The sequence below is a fragment of the Callithrix jacchus genome, chromosome 16, assembly GCF_049354715.1.
Source record: "Callithrix jacchus isolate 240 chromosome 16, calJac240_pri, whole genome shotgun sequence".
NCBI classification, from domain to species: domain Eukaryota; kingdom Metazoa; phylum Chordata; class Mammalia; order Primates; family Cebidae; genus Callithrix; species Callithrix jacchus.
In genome coordinates this window covers 18,305,164-18,331,852 of record NC_133517.1, presented here as the reverse complement: position 1 = coordinate 18,331,852, position 26,689 = coordinate 18,305,164, and the positions used below count along the sequence as shown (strand labels likewise).

At 36.7% G+C, this 26,689-nt stretch overlaps 1 protein-coding gene and 2 long non-coding RNA genes across 5 annotated transcripts in view; 1 reads left to right on the top strand and 2 right to left on the bottom strand.

Annotated features, from left to right (window-relative positions):
• Window positions 1-14,685, bottom strand: part of LOC108588633 (uncharacterized) — a 69,249-nt gene extending 54,564 nt beyond the window's left edge. Inside the window, exon 1 of the long non-coding RNA XR_004735395.3 lies at window positions 14,436-14,685. This is a non-coding gene — a long non-coding RNA (uncharacterized LOC108588633). The remainder of the gene's footprint in view (window positions 1-14,435) is intronic.
• NKAIN3 (sodium/potassium transporting ATPase interacting 3) overlaps window positions 1-26,689 on the bottom strand; it is a 722,168-nt gene that overhangs the window by 636,974 nt on the left and 58,505 nt on the right. The window lies entirely within an intron of this gene.
• Window positions 14,774-17,536, top strand: LOC118148552 (uncharacterized). Of its 2 annotated transcripts, none has more exons than XR_004735394.2 (4): window positions 14,774-14,957; window positions 15,601-15,737; window positions 15,834-16,000; window positions 17,302-17,536. It is a non-coding gene; the product is annotated as an uncharacterized LOC118148552 (long non-coding RNA). The 2 variants fall into 2 exon arrangements; XR_004735393.2 differs by having other exon boundaries at window positions 16,926-17,536.

The following is a 26,689-nucleotide window of genomic DNA, read 5'->3' as shown; positions in this document are numbered from 1 at the left end:
AATCCCCCATGCACACTCACTTCTTTTAATGAGCCATTGAAATGTAGCTTTAGTTTTGAAATTTCTCCCACCATCTGAAATGTTTATTAATATCATGCCTGTGAAAACCTAAACCAATTTATCTATTTTATATTCTAAATTTTGTCTTTGTGTCTGTTTCAATCCCAACGATAATAGTCACACAAAAAAGCTCTTCTCCATTTGGGATAAGAAAAATTAGTTACTCACATTTGACAAAAAATTCTCTATAAAAGTGGGAAATTTATTTATTCATTAATAAGTATTTATTGAGTTCCTACTATGTGCCAAGGATTGCAACAGATGTTATATAAAAATTAATGAAACATTATCAATTACTGCCTTCCTAAAATGTTCAATGAGATAGAGGAGGATATAATCTAGTGATATATCCCATAGTTTTAATTTCCTTAAAAACAGATAATATACCATTCATACATTAACAAAAATTTGTGAATAATAGCTGAATGAATGAATAGGAGAATAACGAATGTATAAATACAAGTATGAAAACTGAGGAGAATCGAGGCTATGGATCAAATTTAAGTGTTGGCAGTCTGGGGATCTCTGAAATCCTTTCAGATCAGTAATGTTAATGAAAACTCATTTCTTTGCAGAAATAGAATTTAAATTCTAATTGCATTAAAATCCCTGGGTTAATATTTCTTACTAAAAATGTACATAGGACCTATTAAACTACACTTAAACTAACCCTGTCTTAGGCTTATTTTTTTCTTTTTCTGTAAACAGGCAAAGATTCCCCTGGGTATATATAACAAGGCATGGCTAAGCCCTGTCACACCGCTCTATAGCACAGTCTTCTACACTGATGCCACAGGCCTACTGGGCTCTGGGCTGCACACTCAGGTTTTGTAGTTTTTTAACCTTAAGACACAGCCTACACAACACCTGGGGGTATAGACTGTTGGTTTGATTTTATTGCTGATCAAGTAACAAGGAGGCAGATGGACTTTTGTTCTATCTATTAGTACAGACCCCAGAAATCATCCGTCTCCCTGAATGTCCTGAAAATGGGAAGCTTGATTCCTTGAAGCGAAATGGAGTTATTGCTATGCAGTGGGTGTTTTTAAGCAGCGAAATCCTTGAGCTTTATATCATTAATTCATTCATTTCAAAATACCAATGTGGTACTTACAATATTTCTTCCAACCACAGCCTAGGTAAGAAAGTAGTGGGCATGCCACAGACATGAACGGTCTCTTTGTGGACCTGGAGAATTTGCTGTGGAGATGGGAGACAGGTACGCTCACCTGTAATTTAATTATGCTAACCTGTAATTAAAACATGACACACAGTGTCCTCGTGGTGGTTAGCAGTTAAGGTTCACACAGTGTGAGATAAAATAATTTCAAGAGATAAAAGCAACCTTTTTTATCTGACTCCCCAAAATGTAGATCAAATGCCAGTTATCGTTAATGTTGTGGGGAGGAGGCTATTTTAGAAGATGATGCTCAGCTTAATTCTTTTCCCTCAAAGAATCCTCCAGAGCCTCTGACGGGCTCATGCATTGTACCATCTCTTGTCTGTGCATGTTTTTATTTGATTCATTTGCTCCACAACTCCTGAATAGGCAAAGAAAATGTTGCTTCTCCTTTCAAAGCACTTCAAGTCTAATATTGGAATCAGCATGAGTGAATAAAATGGTCCATGTGCTAAGAGAGATACGTGTGTCAGATGCAGGAGAGAGTTGTCACTTTTCTCAGGAGCTTCAGCAAAGAGATCTGATCAGTGCTGAGGGATGAGGGGGTCACAGGAAAAGAAGGCTAAGCCTGAGCTGAAGCTCAGCAGTGGGAAAGAGTGTGGTTGACAACAGTGTCTAAGCACCTCTGTCCTTTTCCTTGCCTGATTTCCCTAAACATCCCTTCCTGCTCTCATAATTAGTCTGATTTGGCCTAGTAACACAACTATCTCTTCCTAATATGTCCTCTCTCCAATTCGTAGCTTATTCTGATAGTTTCATCCCATCTCCCTGCCTGGGTAGTGTTGCCAGTTTATACTTGGTCTTTGACCAACCTACTAACGTCATCCCTAGTGTTCATCCATACACAAAGGGACCCGGCCCAGGAGGAACACGTCTGTCCCCATCCTGGAACATAACTTCTGTAAACCTGCTTTTTCCATGGCCTCCCGGGATGTCTGCAGAGCATCTCAAAATCAATCTGTCATTACTTCTTGGTGGTTCTACCTACTCTTACAATCATAAATTCCAAAAAACTGAAATGTCATTTTCAGTATATTCAGTTCAATAAAAATTATTTAATGGACATTTGATAAGACACAAAAACTGGTCAGTTTCATATGAAGATGCTATTTGGTTGTTATAACATCTTTTCAGTTTAGGAACTGATTGTATTTTATAAATATAATACCTGAGTAAAGAAGTTATAATTGGTCTAATTTATACAAACTACAAGATGCTTTAAAGACAAATAACCACAAATATAAGTGTATATTCTTATAATATACAAGATATATGTATTTCAATATATGTTTATATATTTATAGGTATATTTATTTTATATATTATAATATAAAAATACCTCTGTATCTATCTACGGGTACCACATCTGTGAATTCAACCAAACGAAGATAAAAAATATTCAATGTAAAAGTAAGAATAAAAAATTATAACACAAATAAAAATATATATAACAACTTTTATATAGCATTTATATTGTATTAGGTATTATAAATAATCTAGAGATGATTAAGGTATGTAAGAGAATGTGAAGAAGTTGTATGCAGATGCTCTGCCATTTTATAAAAGAAGCTTAGAACCCTTGGATTTTGATCTCTGTGGGCATCCTGGAATCAATCCCCAGTGAACACTAAGGGATGGCTATATTATATATTCTAACATTTACATAACTTGTAATAGTATATTGTTAATATATATTTATTTATACATTTATTATATATGCTATTTACATTTTTATTTTATATGTGTTTTTAGATACTTCTGTTTGATTGCTTTGCTCAATCACTGTCAGTGGTGAAAAGCTCATTACTCCGCTGGATGCAGTGGCTCATGCCTGTAATCACGACACTTTGGGAAGCCAAGGCAGGTGGATCATTTGAGGTCAGGAGTTCGAGACCAGCCTAGCCAACATGGTGAAACCCTGTCTCTACTAAAAATATAAAAATTAGCCAGGCATTGTGGCAGTGCCTGTAATCACAGCTATTCCTGAGGCTGAGGCATGAGAATTGCTTGAACCCAGGAGGCAGAGTTTGCAGTGAGCCGAGGTTGAGCAATGCACTCCAGCCTGGGCAACAGAGCAAGACTCTGTGTCTAAATAAATAATAAATAAATAAAGCTCATTACTCTTTAAGGCAATATATTTCTATTTCTTGATGATTAAAATATACGTCACATAAAATTTGACACTTTAACCATTTTTAAGAGTACATTTCAGTGCCATTAAGTACATTCACATTGTTGTGCAGCTGTCACCACCATTTGTCCCCAGAACTCTTCTTCATCATCCCACGCTGAAACTCTCTCCATTAACGATAATCTCCCATTTGCCCCTGACTCAGGCCCCAGCAACCACCACTCTACTTTTTGTCTCTACCAATTTGATTACTCTAGGTAATCAAATTACCTCATATAACTCAAATCATACGCTGTTTGTTTCTTTGTGTCTGGCTCATTTCATTTAGTATAATGTTTTCAAAGTTCATGCATGTCGTTGCATGTATTGAAATTTCATCTCGTTTTAAGGGTGGACAATATTCCATTGTTTACTGTACACCACATTTCATTGATCCATTCATCTTTCAGTAGACTTTTGTATGATTTCCACCTGTTTGCTGTTGTGAATAATGCTGGTATGCACTTGATTGTGCAAATATCTGTTTGAGTCCTAACTCTTTTGCATATATAACCTGTAAGTGGAATTGTTGGATCATATTGTAATTCTGTTGAATGTTTTGAAGAACGGCCATACAGCTTTTCACAGTGACTGCACCATTTACATTCCCAACAATTATGCCCAAGAATTTCATAAGGCAACATATCTTGAATCACACAAAATTAAACATAAAGAGTAATTTGTCAAGCCAAGTAGATCCCTTGCTGGAACACAAATCCAAACCTGAAAGGAATAAAAAAGTTGTGGATGTGTCTCTTCAGGTCCTGGGAAAGCAGGAGGAAGAGATGAAACAAGGCTTCACCTGGAGAAAGGCTGATGTATCCGCCCTCACCCTTTGAGACTGGGAAGGGTTCAAAGTTCATCTTCTGGCTGGCACAAGCCTGAGAGGCTACTTTCTCTTCAACTCATCCTAACAGGATTTCAGGGACTTTAATAGCCTCCCTACTGAGCCTGGCCTGCTTATTCTTTCCAGATAGACCCCAACTAGCATTCTGTGTATGCTGGGATCCAGGCCTGTACCACATGCATGTACTTTACTGTATGTACCCACAGAAAATTTTTCAACCTCTGCTTCTCCAATTACACTTTTCCTAAAGTTTCATATTTTCTTCAACATTACCTAAACTTTCTATTTAAAGCCAGTTTTATTCCCTAAATGTGTACTAATTTCTAACAATTGAACAAATCACAATCTGTCATCTCTAACACCTGTATTTAGTTCTAACCTTTACCTATATAGTTAGGTTTTTTCCTGAATCAATTACCAGCTCTAATTTCAGCAGTCCAGACTCCCAGTCCCTCTGAAGCAAGGCAGCTTGCTCCAACCCTTCCTACAGGGATTAAGTGTTAAATAATCCTATTGCACACTTCCACAGGAAGACACCTAGACCCTCCAAGCAACTGTGCCAACATTTTTGTTGCACAATTAAGTATGGCAGAAAATGCACGATGATGTGCAATAGTCCTGAGAATTAATGAGGCTTGAAAATACTCAAACTTTTCCTTCATCCACATGGAGTTATTTTTTAAATGATAACTATTAATACTAGGATTACGTATTCCAAGTCAGCATGTGTTTGAGTAATGACCTATTCAAGGGTTGCACAGCCGCTGAAGCAGAAGGAACCACCATTTCTGCTAACCTAAAGGGAAAGTCTGAAAACACAGAGGAATTTTCTAAAAGCCAGGCACGAGCAAGACATTTCTTGCCTTTGATGTGCAGGACAGATAGGCTTTGGCTCATATTTCTTAGTTCAACATTTTGGATGAGAAATGAGTAAATGTAACTATTTGTTTTATATGTAAAACTAGTCATCATGTGTAATTCCTTCCAAACTAGTATCTTTAATGGTTTCAACAGTTTCTTATACAACACGGTTTTTAGTCATCTCAGCTGAGGACATTCTTGTTTATGAGGGTTCGTCTTAAAATTCATAGCCCAGAGTAAGCCAAATACTCCAGAGGAGAAGTGCTCAGTGGAGAGAGTTTCTGCTCATCTCAGCTATATACTCCTATAGAGCCGCCTATGATTTGTGTTAGCTATTTTAGGAACCAGAAAACACAACAGGTTCTCACACAAACTGTGAACAACTGAAACCTCTGCCTATTGTCACACATGTATTTTCCTATTCTGTGCTTTGGAGGTTGATTTCCAACAAAGTGTATCTTGGCTGTCTTTTTTGATCATGCATGCCAACAGAATTTTTTGTCAATTTTAGTAGTTTTAAATTTTATCTACAATGTCTAAAATATTATGTCATCTCTAAATATAAACATGCTTCCTGGATTAGTATTCCTTCAAAACAGATCAAATAGTTTACGTTGAATGACTTGGTCTTAGTGAACTCATGAGGCTATCTAGTGATCCCTACATTCTTTTCCAAGTATTTCTTATGTCTTCTATTTATTAGTCCTTTGCTGGAGACTAATACAGATAATAATAGATAGCTGCTTAAACTCACCTTTTCCTAAGTGTTGGAAATTAGGATCAAGACTGCCTATCAATGGCATCCTAGCATATTTATGGACAATGAGATTTCTAAAAAAAAAAATACTAATAGCCTAAGATCATATCTTCGAACTTATTTAAGACCTGACAATTCTTCTGAGACTTGACTCATTTAAATACTATGTGTTTCAAATACGGTGGTCTGATCCCCTATCTAATTAACACTTCCTTCAACTTAAAGTATATTCTTTGGCTAGGATAAAATGGAAGAAATGAAGAATGAGTAGCTCTGGCTTTCCCATTGTCATTGTGCAACCTCATACTTATCTACCCCAGAAATGAGCCTATCATATCTTTCTTGCCAGTTGTGTTCTAACTAGCTTTGCAAAATACTTACATTTTTAAACATTATCCCATCCTACACTTGAGTCTGTCTGGCATTATTCCTACATGTTTATTCATAGTTTTTGAATCCTTGTTTATTTGTGCATTTTCCTTTGATATTTTTATGTATTTTTCCTTTTAAAAGTTGAATTTATTAAAGATCTACTTATATTTCCACAGAAATGTCTACTTTTTGATCTTCATTCAGATAATTTGTAATTGTGTAGTCAAGATATGCCTTTGAAACTCTATCAATTCTCAGATAATCTCTTTAGATCTTTGAAAATGGAAATAAATCTTTTTATTCTAAGCTTTTCTGATACTTTTTTTTTTTTTTTTGAGATGGAGTTTCGCTCTTATTACCCAGGCTGGAGTGCAATGGCGCGATCTCGGCTCACGGCAACCTCCGCCTCCTGGGTTCAGGCAATTCTCCTGCCTCAGCCTCCCGAGTAGCTGGGATTACAAGCATGCGCCACCATGCCCAGCTAATTTTTTTTGTATTTTTAGTAGAGACGGGGTTTCACCATGTTGACCAGGATGGTCTCGATCTATTGACCTCGTGATCCACCCGCCTCGGCCTCCCAAAGTGCTGGGATTACAGGCATGAGCCACCATGCCCGGCCTGATACATTTTTTTTTAAAGGCAAGACTCATATCTGGAGATGCCCAACAATTTCTTTTCTCTCTACTGAAGCCCTTATGTTGGTAGCATCACGAGCTTCCAAGGTTCTCACAAGCACCAATTCATTGTTCTCTTTGGATGGAATGAATTGAACCAAATCTCCTATCTTTCTTCATAGAAATGTAACTTTAAGTTATGCAACACATGGATAAGCCAAGGACTCTCTGCTTTTAGTAAACTGAACTTACTATAGTTGCCTTCACATTAAAATCCTGTTACGACCACACCCTCCAGAAGCAACTTATAGTTTGCATGTGAGAGCATCACTTGTAACTATCTGTGCACAGGAACATCCTTGTGTTGGCTCTTCAGACACTACTCTAAACATCCTCAGTTCTCCTGTTTAAATTGTCACCTGTCATTAAGATTTTCAGACTGACCATAATAAATGAAGGTAAAGTGGGGACTTTATATCATTCATTTGCTCCTGGAGTAGACTATCAAGCAGATATTGTACCTATTCCAAATACCTTGTGCTGGTCACTGAATTATTGCACACTATCTTTTCCATAAATCTCAGAAAATTAAATCTTAGTCATATAGTTTGCAGTAACACTGATGGTTCTGTGGTGAACTGCTAATGTAGAATAAGACTCAGGTCAGCCTTTCTAGTGGGACATAGAACAGTTCCCATGATGTCTAAAAGGAAAGGCTTTGGTAGACTCAGTAATATCCAGGTCATGCCATTTCCAGACCTTCAAAATAGGAGGGCTCATTTCTCTTCACACTGGACTCATTTCTTCTGCATGTGTCTGATTTCAAAGCCCTTAAAATACGCATGTGATAAATTATTTCTAAGATCATTTTAATGCATAAAATAGAATGTGCTAGTTTTGTAGCTGTATAAGGTCTACAAATCATTGAAATCTTGTAATTTATTGGCTAATATGGTATACTTCATAATTCCAAATTTCTTAGATTTTTAAATATTTTTATTTTATTTATAATTGAAATATCATAATTGTACATATTTATGGGGTACAGTGTGATATTTCAAAACATGTATACACTATAAAATGTTCAAATAAGGGTAACTGACACATCGATCACTTTAAACATTTATCATTTCTTTGCGGTAACAACATTCAAGATCCTCTTTTTCAGCTGTCTTGAAATATACATTACTTTAGTTGCATTGACCCTACTGGGAAATAGAACACCTGAACCTATTCTTCCTGGCTAACTATAACTTTGCACGTGTTGACTGACCTCTCCCCACCTTCCTCTCCACTCTCCCCTCCCCTGCCTCTGGTAACAACTATTCTACTACCTACTTCTATGCTATCAACTTCTTTATATTCCACATAGGATTGAAGTTATATGATGTTTTTCCTTCTGGGCCTGGCTTGCTTCCCTTACATACTGTTCTCTAGTTTCATCCATATTGCTGCAAATGACAGGGTTTCATTCTGTTTTATGGCTGAATAGTATTCCACTGTGTATATGTGTGGGAAAACACACATATTTTATTTTTTTTCAACATAGTAATGGAAGTTCTAGCCAAAATATTAGGCAAAAGAAGTAAAGTATAGGGCATCTAAGTTGGAAAGAAAGAAGTCAAACTGTCCCTATTTGCAAATGACTTGATTAAATATAATCTGGTATATATATTCCAGATATATATATATGTACACATGCGTATGTACATATACACATATACATATACAGTGTATATATATATATGTATATGTATGCATATACTATGTATACATATATATACATATATGTACATTTTGGTGGCTGTGTCACCATGCCCACCACTAAAAAACTGTTTTAATTAATAAATAAATTTAGTAAAGCTACAGGATACAAAGTCAACAGGCAATAACCAGTAGTGTTTCTATACACCAATGGCAAAATAACTGAAAATGAAATCAAGAAAGCAATTTCGTTTACAATAGCTACCAAAAACATAAAATAAAATAAGTAGGAATAAACTTAACCAAAGTTGTTAAAGATCACCACAATGAAGACCATAAAACACTGATGAAAGAAAATAAGAAGGACACAAATAAATAAAAATATGTTTGATTGGATTGAAAAAATTAATATTGTTAAAATGTCTATGCTACTCAAAGTTATCTACCAATTTAATGCAGTCCCTATCAAAATACCAATGACATTCTTCACAGAAAGATAAAGAAAAATGTTAAAATTCATATGGAACTAAGAAAGATTCCAAATTTCTTAGTTTTAACAGTGGTTTAGCAAACTGGACAGCAGTCAATATCTATGGGCAACTGGGTTGCAGGATAAAACACACAGCAATTAGAAGTGTAAAGTACTTACTAAATCACACAGTTCACCCTTCTCGCTCCCAACTCATAAAGGAAAGCAATAGTGTAGAAGAGAGAAAATATAATGTACCATTTTATATTGAAAAGCTACATAAAAATATTAAGCTACCTAGCTAAATAAGGGTAATCTAGTGTTCTCATTTTAAAATGCCTTTTATCACTCTCCTCCCTGTGTATAAAGCTTTGAAATATTACAAACATGAGTACTATTGTGATAACAATAATTCATAAAGTAGACATCTGGAAATGTAGTATGAACTATGCACTTATGTATAATATATGTACGTAATTACATAATGCACTTATGTACATTACATTTCCCATTTACATCAACTGTTCTAAATAGAAGTCATAGAGGTTGAGCTACCTGACATTTAATGTTCTTTTAAACTTATTTCAAAGAAGTGATTTCCTTATTTGTGTTTCAGATGAGTCCATCAAGATTCAGCTCCAGCACTGTGGTGCCTCAGAAGCCACAAGAACCCTCCACCCAACAGCCTGGTTGTCAAATGGATTTCTGAATCTCAACAATCGGTCCGAACTTTCACGTCAAGATGAAATGCTTTTTCCAGTTTTCTTTCTTGTCTTCTATTTGCATAATTCTCTAATAATAACATCAACTTTTAAAATGTTAAATATCACTTGGATACTAATTATCCATTGACCATAATAACAACCTTATTCATCCATAAAGAATCAAATGCGGTCTCTATACTACAGCAATTTCATACTCACTTTCAAATTCAAAAGTTTCTATAAACAGAACAAAAGTGTACTTCTCTTTTCAGAGACGGAGACTTGATCTGTCATGGAGGCTGGAGTTCAGCAGTGTGATCAGAGCTTACTATAACCTCAGACTCTTGGACTAAAGCAATTCTCCCACCTTAGGCTCCTGAGTAGCTGGGACTACAGGCATGTGTCACCATGCCCAGTTAACTAAAAAAAAAAAAAAAATTGTTTTGAAGGCATGGGATCTTGCTGTGTTGTCCAGGCTGTTCTCAGACTCCTCACCTTGAGCAATCCTCCTGCCTTGGCCTCCCAAAGTGCTGAGATTCCAGGTGTGTGCCACTGCCTCCAGCAAAGTATACATTTATTTTTTTAAATGTTTGTTACATGAGATGTTCAAAGTGACTACAGAATAGTAAATTTTATGTTAGTTTTATGTATACACATGAGAGAACAATGTTGAAATAAAAATAATTTATCACCTGAGTAGATAGGATACATTTATAAAAATAACCACAACTCAAATAAGGCAGACCTCTAGGCAAGAATTCTAGGTAATTTATAAATATTACAAATGTTAACTCAATTATCCCTCACAACAATCCTATATAATAGGCATTATTATTACCCCCATTTTGTAGAAGAGGTAAGGCAAAGTCAGTTTATTTAAATTGCCCAGGGTAGCCAGGAGCTATGTTACAAAACCAGAATTTAGATATGGTCAGTCAGCCTCTGGAGTATGTACTCTTACGCAATCTCCAAAGTGATTTCTGAAGGATTAATAGCTAAGAATATTTGGTTTCAGTCTGCAATAATAATGAAAATGGAAAGATGCTATGCAATAGCTAGAAATCCAAATAATATCCCACACTTGTGTTTTCCACTCTCTGAGTTCTCATCAGACATGCTTCCTGTAAGTATGATACTCCCATTTTCTCCCCCCACAATGTCTATTATTGGCACATTGATAGTTATATTAAAGTATGCCTTGTTCCATCCTTCTAATATCTACCGTGACTTCCACTTGATTTTAAGAAAGTGAATCTTAACCTCTCAAGGGTAGTTCTTTCTGAATTCTGACTGACAGCCTGACCCAACTTTGGACATTATTAATATATTCTTTTCAAAGAACATTACAAAGAATGCGGGCAGCTGTGCCACACTGGCTGGGGCTACTGTGATAACCCTTCTTCCCGTCAGCACTTCAATAAAAGAGAAGCCCTGTAATTCGGTGTCACCAGATGAGAAACATCAAGAGCTCTAAGAGTTCCTTTGTGCAGAAGTCTCAGGCTTCCACACTGGAAAGGCAACCTGATGCCCAGCAGTATGTGACTGGGTGACACTCAAAGGGCATTAATGGATTCAGGAATCGAGAGACTAGACACTTTTGTTACAGAGGAAAAGCTTGATTTAAAAGGTTTCTATTGCACTGGGCTTTGTACATATAATCTGTATTCAGAAGGATACCCAAGCCTGTTCCAAGCTTCATTGTGAATATATAGACTTTTCCACCAGGACTGTGCACAGCTCTGAGTGCCAACAAAATAATATACTTCCAAATTTCCAAAGCAAACAAACAGTAAGAAAGATTTCCTTTTCTTCTTTTCCTTTTACTTTGTTTTCTGTCTCTGTCTCTCTCTCTCTCTCTCTCTCTCTCTCTCTCCCCCCTTTCTTTTTTTTTTTTTTTTTTGGTGGTTGAGAGGTGCAATTGCTAAGTTTTAAAATTTGAGCCAAAATTATAGAGGGAGTTAGACACCTTGTATTTTATATTTCCCTTTTGTACAAACATTGGAAACATTTTTTTTTTCTGTTGAGAAAAGAATTGTCGGAGATATGAATGCCTTTTTAATCGTGACAGAATGGATTGAAATTTGCATTGGGAGATAGATCTGGATTCTAGTCTTGACTTTATCACTGAGCATTTATTTCTGAATACTTTATAGGTTAATAGCTTTCAAAAAGCATTTGTGGGGTGGCTTGGAATAAAAATTTACATACAAAAGCACAGAGGAAAGTTGAATGGGAAACAAGAAACAGCATAGAGTAAAAAGGGAGAAAATTTCCTTAGCCTTTGTCATTCAGCTCCACAGGCCCTGGACACAAAGTGAAAAGGAGAAACACAATGAACCTCATGGGCCTCATGAGGTCAAAAGAAAGCCTGCCAATTATTCACAAGAGGTGTAGTTTCTGCTTGTTTTGTTTTGCTTTCTGGCATTAAATTTTCAAAAGAATTTTTTTCTTGTGGATCTTCATACAAAAAACCATCAGGTTTGCCTCTTCATCTTGAAAAAATGCAGCAGCTCTAGATAAAGGTTAAAGGCATTTTATTGAATCATATTTGAGCAAAGGTAATTTCTTTGGAGAGTTAATCCACTGTAGTTCAAATAAATTGCTTCTGATGCTCTAACTTGACAGAAAGAGTTACCAAGTAGCAATGTGACCTCTCTTGCCTCTCAGTGAGTAAAATAAGGGATTTTGATTACATGCACTTCAAGGTTGCTTCTAACTCACAAGGTGCATTACTTCTAGAATGAATTTCATCTAGACTAACTGTTATTGTTAACATGTCATCCAAGCCCAGATGCCCACAGCATGGGGACTCATATTACATTCTTGATTTTCTTTAATAAAATTAAAATCATAAATATCTTTGAAACCAAATCATGTACTTTAAGTAAGAGAAACGGTCTAACCACAGAACCCAAAAACCAAGCCTGTTGGATTCATAAGTACATACACAAATGGCTCAAATTCCCCATTGACACTTGTGTAACTTGTCTTAAAAGCTCAAATTAATGGATAACAAGTGAGCTGTCTGAATATCCTATGAATTCTCAAATAAACAGCACAGAAAACTTGCTGTAGCCAAGTGTTACCAAGGGTAATCTAATAACACCAAATTATGTAGTTACAATTTCTAGAAAAATAAAACTGTAAGTACTTTAATGGGCAGCACATAAAATATAAACATCAATCTGTCTTTTTTTGTAGCAGCTGTATCTCATGTCTGCTTTGAAGAATGAATGCCGACAACAAGACACTCCCCTTGATCAAACTTTCATCAGGCTCCCCTGTGCCCTCTTCCTGACAATGCCTCAACCTTGCATCCCCACAAACCACCATCCTTGGGAAGGCTGCATATCCCAGTCTCAGCAAGAATGCTCCTTAGATTATAAAGAATCCCCCCATCCTTCATATCTGATCACCCTAGCCTGCCCTCAGCAGGCATCCTATTATGTTAGTTTAGCAAGATTCTCCCTACCCTTGATGTCCCAGCTTCTGAGTTTTCCATCCTCTACCACCTCCAAGCCTGCTTCTTGGCTATCATTGCAGCTCAGATTGTGATATTCCAAAGTACGGTGAGTTGGCATGCTGAGGACTTTGAACTTCTGAAGGGGCTGTCAGGTTCTCAAAAGCAGGAAGTTCTCTCTGACCTTCTTCTGCCCTCCTTTCTCTTGCCCCTATTTCACCCCAAAGCAGGCCATAAAAATTAGAATTCCTTTTCCCCAAGGTAGGTCATAGAAACTAGAACTCCTCTCCCCCAGAGAAAGCCATAAAACCTGAAAATGTCATTCTCTGACCTTCTCCTTTCTCCGTGAAGACCTTCATTTGATAGGTGTCTGGGCCCATACCCAGGAGGAAAAAATTCGAAAAAGAGAGGCCAAGAAGAATTGGAACACACAGTCCTGGCTGGCTTCCCTTGCCTTAGGTTTATAATCATTATCTCATATACTTTTTGTCTAATTATATTTCTACATGGCTATTCTTCATCAAACCTAAACATAAAAAAATAAATTAAAAAACAAAAATACAGTTTTCCCGAAAGCTTCTATGTAACATAAAACTTTGTGAAATAAATTTGTTATACTCTTGTTTTATTAATTTGTCTTTTGCCATATCAGTGTCAACTAGACCCTTGTGTTGGGTGAGGAAAACGTATTACACCTTTTTGTCCTGATGACATAAATCTCCACTTGTCTTGATGTGTATTTGCAGTTGAGACCCATTTACTTCCCCAATTCTGATAGTTTTAACACTTATCACAATACAAAATAAAGTCTTCCTTACCATTTTAGCAAATGTTAGCTTTCTTTTTCTTTAACAATAAGCCCTGAGTTTTTACATTATAACATCATTTCTTCAAGAAAATATACACATTACTTTTTCACTTGGAGTACAGAGTATGTATATAAACACATGTTGATTTCTGACTCCATTTATTACCATTTGTAAGGGAAAATCAGAATTAAATTTAAAGCAATCTACAAGTTTAAAAAAAAAAAGATAAATCTCATTTTGCAAACTTCTATTTACAGGATAGTTTAAACAAAACTAAACCCTGGCCTTTTAAATTTAAATATAAGGTTTTTCCATATTTATATGTTCAATTTAACTTACAAGAACCAAAAATTCCGTAGAAAATGGTCAGTGTAGAAGCTGAAACTTCATCCATGGACGTTCAAAAGGAATAAGCCCAGTGTACTCACCACTTCCACTTCTGTTCCACCCCGGTTCAATCTCCAACCAGCAGTCAGACTGAGCATCTTAAAATATAAATCAGACCTTGCCCTCTCCTGCAAAGACACTTGAATAGCTTCCTATCTGGCTAAGGAAAAGAAGAAACTCTAAACTCCTTACTATGGCTTAGTAGGCCCTGTTAGATCAGTTCCTGTCTACCTTTCTCTCTCATCCCAGGCAGTCTCTCACCTAACTCACTCTCTAGGCATCACTCATTCTGGGGTTTCAGTTGCTCAAACACAGCAACCACATTCTGACCCCAGAACTTCCGCATTATGTTTTAACCACCATCTGGAATGTTCTTCCTCATGGTCTAATCACAGGAAGCTTCTCCTCATTCTTTAGACTCTTCTTTTTTTTCTTTTTAAGACCAAGTTTCGCTCTTGTTACCCAGACTGGAGTGCAATGGCGCAATCTCAGTTCACTGCAACCTCTGCCTTCTGGGTTCAAGCAATTCTCTTGCCTCAGCCCCTGAGTAGCTGGGACTACAGGTGCGCACCACCATGCCCAGCTAACTTTTGTATTTTTAGTAGAGACGGGGTTTCACCTTTTTGACCAGGATGGTCTCGATCTCCCGACCTCATGATCCACCCGCCTCCGCCTCCCAAAGTGCTGGGATTATAGGCATGAGCCACCATGCCCGGCCTAGACTCTTCGTAATGCCAACTACTGAGAGTGGAGAGCCTCTGTCTGACAACTCTGTGTCAGGAGCTGTGATGGTTAATACTGAGTGTCAACTTGATTGGATTGAAGGATGCAAAGTATTGGTCCTGGGTGTGTCTGTGAGGGTGTCACCAAAGGAGATTAACATTTGAGTCAGTGGACTGGAGAAGTATACTACAGTACACTATACATGCTATCGGAAGCTGGAAAACATGGGATACTTGTTCTGTGCTGGCAGAAGTTTAGCATTAGTGTTGTACATGATAAGAAACTTGACGGACTTCTACAAAGGTCTGGCAAGGAAGATTAACAGGCAAAATGGAGAAAGTGCCAACTGGTTCCTAGCTGCCTAGGGTAAAATATGGAAAGGAATGGGCTAAAGAATAAACTTGTGTTTGCATCAAGGTTCGTAGGAAGTGTAAAGGACCAGAACATGCTGGATATGAAGGTAAAATTGTTTCTCATTCCCAGGCTCTCCCAGCAATAGAGTTTCAAAGTTCAAAATGATCTCAGGACAAGGGTTAACTCCGAGCTGCTGCTACTACCTTTACAACATGGCTTTAAAGCTCGTGGATGTTCTTTTGTTGACCTCTCAGAAAGATCTGAAGGTAAGCCTACTTGGACTTCTAGGAATCATAGGATATATCTCTAAGAATTTTAAGAATGCCTGATGAACACTTTCTAACTTCTTTTCATTTCCCCAGAAAGCCCTAAGTCCCAGCAAAAAAGGACTATGTCAGAACCAAATGTGTATATGGATTTCTCTAATGGTCTCAATCATCATTGATACACAGGGTTCCTGTAAAGCTTTTATGGAAAAATAGACTGAGACTCAGCTCAATAGTTTCCAGGAAACAAGACTGGACCCTAGGTAAGGATCTAGGGACCTGCATCAGGTTGGATTTTAGAATTACTGTGGAACACGCTTCCATTTTCTTTCTTGAAAAGAAGAATCTACTCCTCTCTGATATGTTGTGTGGAGTACACAAAATTTACTCCTATAGTCTACAGGTCTTCACATGCAAAGAAAACATACACAAAGGGTCTCATCTCTACATAGACCTGATTGTATCGGCTTCTTAAATTCAAGGCAGGGCTCTGATGGAATGAGATTTTCTTTTCTTTCTTTTTTTCTTTTTTCTTTTTTTTTTTTGTTTTTTTGAGACAATCTCACTCACTCTGTCACCCAGGCTGGCATGCAGTGGCATGATAATCTTGTCTCAGTGCAACCTCCACCTCCCAAATTCAAGCAATTCTCGTGTCTCAGCCTCCCAAGTAGCTGAGATGACAGGTATGAGCCATCCAGCTAATTTTTGCAATTTAGTAGAGATAGGATTTCACCATTTTGGCCAGGCTGGTCTCAAACACCTGACCTCAAGTGATCCATCCACCTCAGCCTCCCAAAGTGCTGGCATTACAATTGTGAGCCACTGCGCCCTGCTGGCATGAGATTTTCAAAGATGGGAGAAATGTCAGCAATCTGTGAACAATAGTCTTTCCACAGAGAGTTAGGCCTCTCCCCTTAAATCTCAGGGTACTTTGTGACTATAATGACGAACAATATTATGGAAGCTATACAGTGCCATTTTGGGAGCCTGTCCCTTATTAATGCCTATGAGATTTTAGTTCCTGTCTCTTTAATTACTTGCTCTTAGAGCCTTGAAGTGTCATGTAAGATATACGGTTACTCTGCTAGAGAGAGTGTGTGGAAAGGTCCCGAGCTCACAGGGAGGATGAGAGAGATTAAGCCAAGCCCAGACTTCTAGCTGTGAATGAAGCCATTTTTCACTTTCCAGCTAAGCCACTACCTGGATACCACCATGGATACCACATGAAGAATTGCCCAGCCAAACTCCATCCAAATTTTGATCCACAAAATCCTGAGATATAACAAAATGGCTGTTTTAAGCTACTACATTTTGCAGTGATTCGTTATGGTGTAATAGTTAATAAACACATATTTCATACTGGTTCTAAAAATACATAATTATATTTTCAATATCACTAACCTCTAAAGCCATTGAATTAAAATGTATGCTCTTTGTTAAACTGGACAAAGAGTCTTTGCAGATGCAACCAAGTTAAGATAAAGTCTTCCTGGATTACGGGAGGTTCTAAGGTAATGACTGCTGTCCTTATATAAAGTGGGAAGTTTGGACCTCATCTTACCAGGTAAAGGCCATGTGAACATAGAGGCAGAGATTGGAGTGATGCATTTACAAGCCAAGGATTGCTGACAACCACCAGAAACAAAGAAGGAATCTTTCCCTAGAGCTGGCTCTGCTGACATCTTGACTCTGGACTTCTAGCTTCAAGAACTATAAGTTAATAAATATCTGTTGTTTTAAGTCACCTGATTTGTAGACCTTGTTCCTGCAGCCCTGAGTAACTAATAAAGTCTCCTACATCAGGTAGCCCAGAGTAGAACTTACATGTTATTATAAATGCTAATGATCATATATTAACCCATCTTCTGGAATATGATTAGTACTGGGTAGCAATCTTCACACAGCTCAGCACACACAAATTCCAAATATTTCAGCTAGTTCTCCATATCGTTCCCATGCTCTTTTATATGCTGATTCTTGAAGTCATTCTGGGCCTCTAGTCTTCCTGACCCTTCCAATTCACTTGATGGCTTACAGACCTTACACCTGAGGAACAGCCAGAGTCATAAAAAGGGATAAAATCCAATGAGGCAATACCATTACTTGCCAGTAGTTCAGTGATGGATAACTGTAATTATTCTCTAAAATGAGATTTGTAAATTTTCTTGGCTTTTACTTACTCATTCTAAATGCTTTCAGATAACGATACTTGGGCCCAAAGCCATGGGTAAAGCATTTAATGATGTCTATTTGTATTCCTATCAATATCTCAGAATGCCTGTCACTCTAGAAACAGAAGAAAGGTCTGTGCTGCTTATTTTTACTATACAGTACTATATATAGCTGAGAAAAATAATGCACAAGTCCATACTTAGTATGTCCTCCTCTGAAGTGATTGTTTACATCTGGCTTCATGAAACAACCCAATAAATGTGACTATCACCGGATTCCAGTAAGGGCACTGCAGTGTTTCACAACTGACATTAAACCTCACTTAAGTAGCCCCTGGTACACCTACACAAAATGCAGAATTATTGCGTTATTACTATTAAAAATGCATGTCTTATTTCCAGATTGTATTCATTTGGCCGATGGGATGTGCACTATAATGGAGCTAGTACCAGATTCATCTGAGCTATAAAAATAAATAATAACTACATAATCATCTTTTGATGTACAGCCAAGAATCATTTAATTTCTGGAGTCATAAAAAGGTGAAATGAACCACAAATTCAAAACTGCCTATGGGTACTTGTGGAAAATATCCTTGACAGACAGGTAACTCTAGCTCTTTCAGACAATGAAAAAATTGATTTCTTAGGAGAAAAGTTGATAGTAAAATTACACATTTCTGTGCTAGTACTCCAAAAGTACTAGTTTGTGCATTTTTAAAAACAATCTCGTTAAGTGTGCTAGAAAAACCACTGTTTTTTGTTATTTTTGCTTTTGACACAGTCTCATTCTGTCTCCCAGTCTAGAGTGCAGTAGCACAAACACGGCTGATTGCTGCGACAACCTCATTCTTCCAAGTAGCTGGGACTACAGCCCACACCAAAATGCCCAATAAGTTTTGTATTTTTTGTAGAGATGGAGTTTTGCCATGCAGCCCAGATAGGTCTTAAAGTCCTGGTCTCAAGCGATCTGGCCGTCTTGGCTTCCCGAAGTCCTGATACTGTAAGCGTGAGCCACGGTGCTTGGTCAAAAACTTCTTAAAAACAAATAAACAGAAGCATTCAACAGAGAACAGAAGTTTGCCAGTTTGTGATTGCAAATCCAGGATCACATCACAGCTCAGGCTTAGGTTAGCAGGGTTAGTTAAGCAACCTAACCTTCTCGGACTGCAGTCTCCCCACATCTAAAATGCCTATGTCACTCAACCATTATGATGAAAAATGAGAAAAGTATACAGAAATTTTCTGTACAGTTTATATAACTGTAATTATACATGAATTGTATAATGTAAATATACATTATATACATTATACAAACATACATTATATAATGCAAATATATACTACAGTTTATGTAAACTGTAACTATACGTTATACAGATGTTATGTTATTCATTATCCTAATTGGAAAAGTAACACCAAATTACAGACTTTCAAATATATCCTAACTGGAAGCTCTGAAATTTAGATTTATGCTCACGTCTTTCTGATGATGACTTTTTATTTTTACTGAAAATATAAGCGCAGATATACCAATCCAGTTCTTTATTAGCAATGGGTATTTAGAATGGAAACAATATGCTCTTGGAAGTCTGAAGTATATGCTGTTAAAACATTCTCACTGACCTTTAAGAAAGTCTGTTAAGAAGAAACAAGGGGTTAAGAATGTAATGGACTGAGAAACATTCTCTTATTTCTGAAGTATTTATGATTTCACAAGTTCCCTTTTCAAAGGCTTTTAACAGCTCTGTCATGAAGCTCTGTTGAAGTTTCAGCTGACGTGCAAACAGGTTGAAGCTCAACAAGTAGAAAGGCTTGCTATTGGAATCAAAATGAAAGTAACTCCTTAATTGTTTCCTTCCAATTCAGATCATGATCAACCAGAGCATGTTTCTGCCCAGGTCTTCTAGCTGGGGATTTCCCCCACACTTCTAAGAAATCTCCTCTCAAAGAAAATATTAGCTGACTCATATGTAAAGACAGAGTTAAACATGAAAAAAAACCCAGAATTTTAACCTAACAGTATTAATACAAAGCACTATTTGATTGGTCCTGCACAAACAAGGACGAGTATACATAATAACCTATTGGTCCTGCAGTTGTAAATTAGTTGTCAAAGGTTCAAATGGTAGCTGTTTGTCTCTTCATGTTTGATTATTCACTTTCCAGTGTATCTAGGATCACAAATAAAAAAAATTCCTATAGCTAATTAGAAAGAATTATTTAAGCTTTCTAATTCTTAAAGAAGATCAAAAGGTTCTTAATTTTCAGTACTTTCCTCTTTGGACTGTATTCTTCTGGACAATAAGCAGAATGCTTGAATGCAGGGCTCGGTTCTATCCACTCACATTATGGAGTGTCCACTTCATGCAAGACACTGTGCTGACAGCGCCAGGCACATGAGGTATGGACCCTACCTTCAAGGAGCTTGGAAATTTGTGGGAAAGACTGGATGCAAATCACAAATTGAATATAGTGAGGTGAGAGCTAGGGGAGATGGGAATCAGATGGGAGCTTATGTATCCAAGAAGAGGCAACACACAGCTGAGTTTTAACATATAGGAATTAGGTGGGGAAAGGAGGGAGTGAAGATCCATTTAAAAAGAACAGGTTTGAAGGTACATAAATGACCCCAGTAGTTTAAAATATCTGTACAATAGGGTTTTGGAAGAAGGAGGAATATGTAGAACAGGGGGGAGGGAAGGGAGATACACACACACACACACACACACACACACACACACACCCCTCTCTCTCTCTCTCTCAGAGAGAGAGAGAGAGAGAATGGTAGTCATGTTTCTGCTTAAAAATCTTCAGTGGCTGCCCTCTAGCTCCTTCCTGTGGTATATACCTTCTTCCTCATCAGTTCCTAGCTCACCTCCCCATCCTCATTTTTCATCACCCCTGTTGCCCACATGAAACCAGGGCCTAGAAACTATTGTATTCATCTCTCCCTGCCCTCAACCTTGCCTTACCCTCTCTCTTCTATCTGAAATCATCCATACTTTCCTGTTGCTACTTCCTCATCCTCATTCTTGGAGGCACAAATTAAGAATCACTCATTCCTTTGGCTGTTAATGTCTCCAGACTGAGATAGGTGCCGCATCTAGGTGGCGTCATGATGCCTACACTTGGTTTAGTGGTAAGTCAACACTTCAGCAGTTTTACTGAACTAGAAGCTTCTTGAAGGCAGGAAAAGGCTTGTTCATCCACGTAAAATAGTATTACTATTTGACCCAGCAAACCAGGCAATCCCATGACTGGGCACATACCCCCCAAAAGTAATTCGTCTCTCATGAAGACCCAGGCACCTGTATGTTCACTGCAGTGCTGTTCACAATAGTAAAGACATGAAATCAACCTAAGTGTCCATCGAGAGTGGACTAGATAAAGAAAATGTGGTTACATACACACCATGGAATATCATGCAGTCATAAAAAAGAACAAAATCATACCCTTTGCAGTAACACTGATGGAGCTGGAGGCTATTATCTCAAGCTACCTAATACAGGACCAGAAAACCAATTACCAGATGTTCTCACTTATAAGTAGGATGTAAACTTTGAGTACATATGATTATAAAAATGGGAATGATAAACACTGGGGATCACTGGGGGAGGAAAAGAGGGGAGTGTAAGCTGAAGAACCACCTGTTGGGTGCTATTCTTCTGGCTTGAGTGATGGGATCATTGGGACCCCAAGCCTCAGCATCACACAATTGATCCATGTAACAAACTTGTACATGTACCCTTTAAGCTATTGTAAAATTTGAAATTAAAAAAAGACTTGTTCATGCATGTACCTCTGTATTAATTCATGATTGCCGTATAGAAAATTCTTCTAAATTTTTCAGGGTAGAAGAGTAAACACTTATTTTCTCACGGTTTCTGAGAGTTTGGAATTCTAGAGCAGCTTTTCTTGGCGGTACTGGCTCAGGGCCTCTGATGAGGCTGCAGTTAGACTGTCAGCAGGGGCTGCAGTAACTTGAAACTTGACTGGGCTGAAAGATGCACTTCTCAGCTCACTTGCATGGCTGTTGGCAAGTTTTAACTCCTCACCTCCTGGGACACTTCATGGAGCTGCTGATAACATGGGTTCCCAGAGAGGGTGATCCAAAAGAGATAATGCAAAAGATGGAAATGGATCTTTTACTACCTATCTTGAAAGTAATATACCGTCATTTCTGCAATATTCTATGGGTCCCACAGACCAACCCTGGTGCAATGCAGCCCAAGGTTATGTAGCAGGAGACAGGGATCATTGGGGCCATCTTGGAGGCTGAATCCCACAGCCACCAACGCACAGCAGTGCAATTAGCTCATATAAGGTACTAAACAAATATTAGAGAATGAATTACTAAATAAAGAAATGAACACAAAGTAAACATATTTATGCAAAGTTCTGGGCTAATTATTCTGGAGAATGTAGAAATGTAAAAGATTTTTTAATACTTTTAACATATGTCTCTCCTAAAAAATGTAGAATCTCGGAGACCTTAACATCTCAGAGATTATACATTTCCTTTCCATAAGACATCTGGTGCAATGGTTTAGTGGCATATAGTTCTTTCTTCCCAGGAGACAAAGCGAACAGGAAACCTCTATGAGCTAATGCCAACATCATCTCTTTTCAACCCGGCAAAAAAACTAACCAAACAAATTTTGCTACCCACAGATTCTCACACTCTGCTTGTAACAGGACCCCTCTCATTATGGGTACTTTAAAACGTATAAGCTGATTAGGAAAAGGTAAAGGAAAACAATATCTGACACAGCAGGTCCGTTAAGTAAGAATATGAGAGCCATATTTGTTGATGTGTATTAAACTATTTTACCTTTCTTTGGATTTGTAAATTTGGTAGAAGATAATACTGAGCTGTGTGAAATGTAATTCAGAACTACATTATTATAATAATAGATTTGTGTACTGGCATTGTTTTCCAGGTATACTACATTAAATGTCATTTAACGGTTCTAATGAAGTTTTAGCCCACAGGTACAAGTGATAAACATTTTTGTCTATGAATGGAATAAGTTAGCATAATATATGGATTAATAGGCAATGCAAAGCTTATCAAACCAGTAAGAAAAACCATATGAATTGGTTTAAAATAGTTACATTTTTAAAAGATTCCTTTGCAATGAAAACTACAAAACATGGCTAAAAAATTTTTAAAAGACATAAATAAATGGAAAGAGATTTCATGTTCATGAATTGGAAGACTTAATAATATTAAAATGTCAATAATCCCCCCAAATGATCTACAGATTCAATGCAATTCCTATCAAAATCCTCATGACATTTTTAAAAAGAAATAGAAAATGTTATTTTAAAATTCATATGGAATCTCAGGGGCATGAAATAGCCAGAACAATCATGATAAAAAAGAACAAAGCTAGAGGATTTACATTTCCTGATTTCAAAACTTACTATAAAGCTATGGTACTCAATCAGTGCGGTCAGCATAAAAGCAGACATACAGATCACAGGAATTTCTCATATATACGGTCAAACACTTTTGAAAAGAGTGGTAAGGCGAATCAATGAGGAAAGGTCAGTCCTCGAAAAATGGTTCAAAAATTTAGCTAAAAGCGGACCAAAGACCTAAATGTTACAGCTAAACCTATGAAATTCTTAAGAGAAAACATAGAGCAAAAGCTGCACAACATCAGATTTGGCAATTATTTCTTGACTATGACACATAAGACACACACAACAAAAGAAAAACAAATTGCACTTCATTAAAACTTAAAGTTTTTGTGCATCAAAGACTATGTTAAGCAGTATAAATGCAACCCATGGTATAGCAGAAAATATTTACAAATCATGTATCTGATGAGAGGCTAATACTCAAAATATATAGAGAACTCCCAAATTCAACAGCAACAACAAAAAATCTGATTCAAAAATTGGCAAAGGACTTGAAAGGACATTTCTACACAAAAGACATAAAAATGGCCAATAAGCACATGAGAAGATTTTTTTAGTATCACTAATCATTAGGAAAATGAAAATCAAAACTACAATGAGATACCACCATTAGGATGGCTACTATAAAAAACAAAAAAACAAAAATGGAAAATAGCAAGTGTTGGCAAGGATGTGAACACATTAGAATCTTTGTGACCTGTTGGTGGCAGTGTAAAATGATGTAGCCACTGGGTAAAGCAATATTGCAATTCCTCCAAAATGTAATAAACACAGAATTACCATCTGACCCAGCAATTCTACTTCTGAGTTTATACCTAAAAGAATTGAAAGCAGAAACTCAAACAGATATTTGTACGCTCATGTTCATGGCAGCCTTATTTACAAACAGCCAAAAGGTGGAAGCCGAAATTCCCAGAGACAGAATAAATAATGTGCCAGCAATATTTCTCAAGATATAAAAGTACATATATTTAGTTCCTTGAACCAAATCCATCTATATTTATTTTCATCGGAAAGTTGAAAATGCCCATTATATTCTACATATTTTAATAATTAATTTTTATTAAATAATTAATAATTTAATAGTGAGATTTGCACATGTCAAAGAATGAAACTGGATCCTCATCTCTCACCTTGTATAAAAATAAATCAAGAGGAACCAAAGACTTAAAATCTAAGACCTTAAACCATAAAAATTCTAGAAGATGACATTGGAAAAACTCTTCTAGACCTTGGCTTGGGCAAAGAATTTATGACTAAGGCCCTAGAAGCAAATGTAACAAAATTAATAAATGGGAGGTAATTAAACTAAAAAGCTATTTCACAGCAAAAGAAACAATCAGCCGAGTAAACAGACAACCCACAGAGTGAGAGAAAATATTTGAAAACTATGAATCCAACAAAGGACTAATGTCCAGAATCTACAAGGAACTCAAACAAATCATCCCATAAAAAAATAGACAAAGAACACGAATAGACAATTCTCAAAAGATGATATACAAACATCCAACAAACATGAAAAAATGCTAAATATCACCAATTATTAAATAAAGTTACTTGAATTTCAAACAAACAAAAAAATGTAAAATAAATGCAAATTAAAACCATCATGAGATACCACCTTACTCCTATAAGAATGCCCATAATTAAAAAGTCAAAAAACAACAGATGTTGGCATGGAAGTGTAAAAACGGGAACGTTTTTACACTGCATGTGGGAATGTAAACTAGTACAACCACTATGGAAAACAGTGTGGAGATTCCTTAAAGAAGTAAAAGTAGAAATACCATTCAATCCAGCAATCCCATGGCTAGGTAGCTACCCAAAGGAAAAGAAGCCATTATACGTAAAAAACACATGGACATCCATGTTTATAGCAACACAATTCACAATTGCAAAGATATGGAACTAACTTAAGTGCCCCTCTACCAATGAATGATTAAAGAAAATGTGGTATACATACAATACGGAATACTACACAACTATAAAACAGAATGAAATAATGTCCCTTGTAGCAATTTGGATGGAGTTGGAGGACATTATTCTAAGTGAATTTGGGAATGGAAAACCAAGTATTGTATGCTCTTACTTCTACATGGAGGTTAAGCTACGAGGATGCAAAAGCATAAGAATAATATATTGAACTTTGGGGATTCCGAGTGAAGGTTGCAAGGAGGGAAGGGATAAAAGACTACATATTGGGTATATTGTACATTGTTTGGGTGACAGATGCACAAAAATTTCAGAAATTACCACTAAATAACTCACCCATGTACTCTAAACCACATGTACCCCCAAAACTATTGAAATAAAAATAAAAATGTATTTGAAAAATAATCTTTGGGAAGAAGAAACACTGCAGGATGACATTCTTTTTATATCCCATCTTTTTTTTCTAGTTCAGCAAAAGATACAAATGTCCAAGATTTTCACACTTGCAGCTAAGAGAGAGAATAACCAATTTGCTATTTTGAACCATCAGCAAAATAGAAAGTTTACATTTCATTCTCATGGGTGGGATACTGTGACTTATTAACTAGTTTAGCTTCAAAGATCCCATTGCTCTTACTAGTGAGCAGTTAAAATGGTTTACATGTACCTTGTTCTGTTGACTTTTCTGGAATATAGTTCTTTCTGCTTTTCCTGGAAATTTTTGTTTAACTTAAAGGAATTTCAAAAGACTGGTTCCTCGTGTTTTAGCTCTCTCTTGTAATGATTGTTTCCTGACAAAATATGCATTATATAAGAATTACTACAACAACTCATTTCTAATATGCATCTTATTAACTCAATCCATTGTTGGTGCCTTGAAATCAAATCAATCTTGTTTTTGAATTATCGGCAGAGAGCTCAGATGAGCAATGCAGATTATATACTATGTTTATGAATGTAATTTTATTACTATGAACATATTTTTAAACAGTAACCATTATTAAAAAGTTTTAATTTAGAGACCCTGCAGAGCTTGTTTAATAAAGATTTATGCTTTTTTTTCCATAGGCTTTCTTTTTTTTTTATAAGTTTTACATTTACAGAAATAAGACCAGAAAGTACAGAGTTTCTATATATCCTCTCCCTCCACATCCCCTGCATCATCAGATTACACTATTATTAAGATTTACCATTTTTGTGGTATATTTGTTATAATTGTTGAGTCTATATTGATATGTTATTGTTAATTAAAGTCCATAGTTTATGTTAGGGTTCATTCTTGGTGGGCATTCTATGGGTTCTGACAAATGTAAGTGTTCATCACTACAAGGTCATACAGAATCATTTTGTTGCCCTAAAAATCCTTTGTGCTCCAGCTATTAGTCATTCTCTCTCTCCCTCCTTCTGTCCCTCAAAATT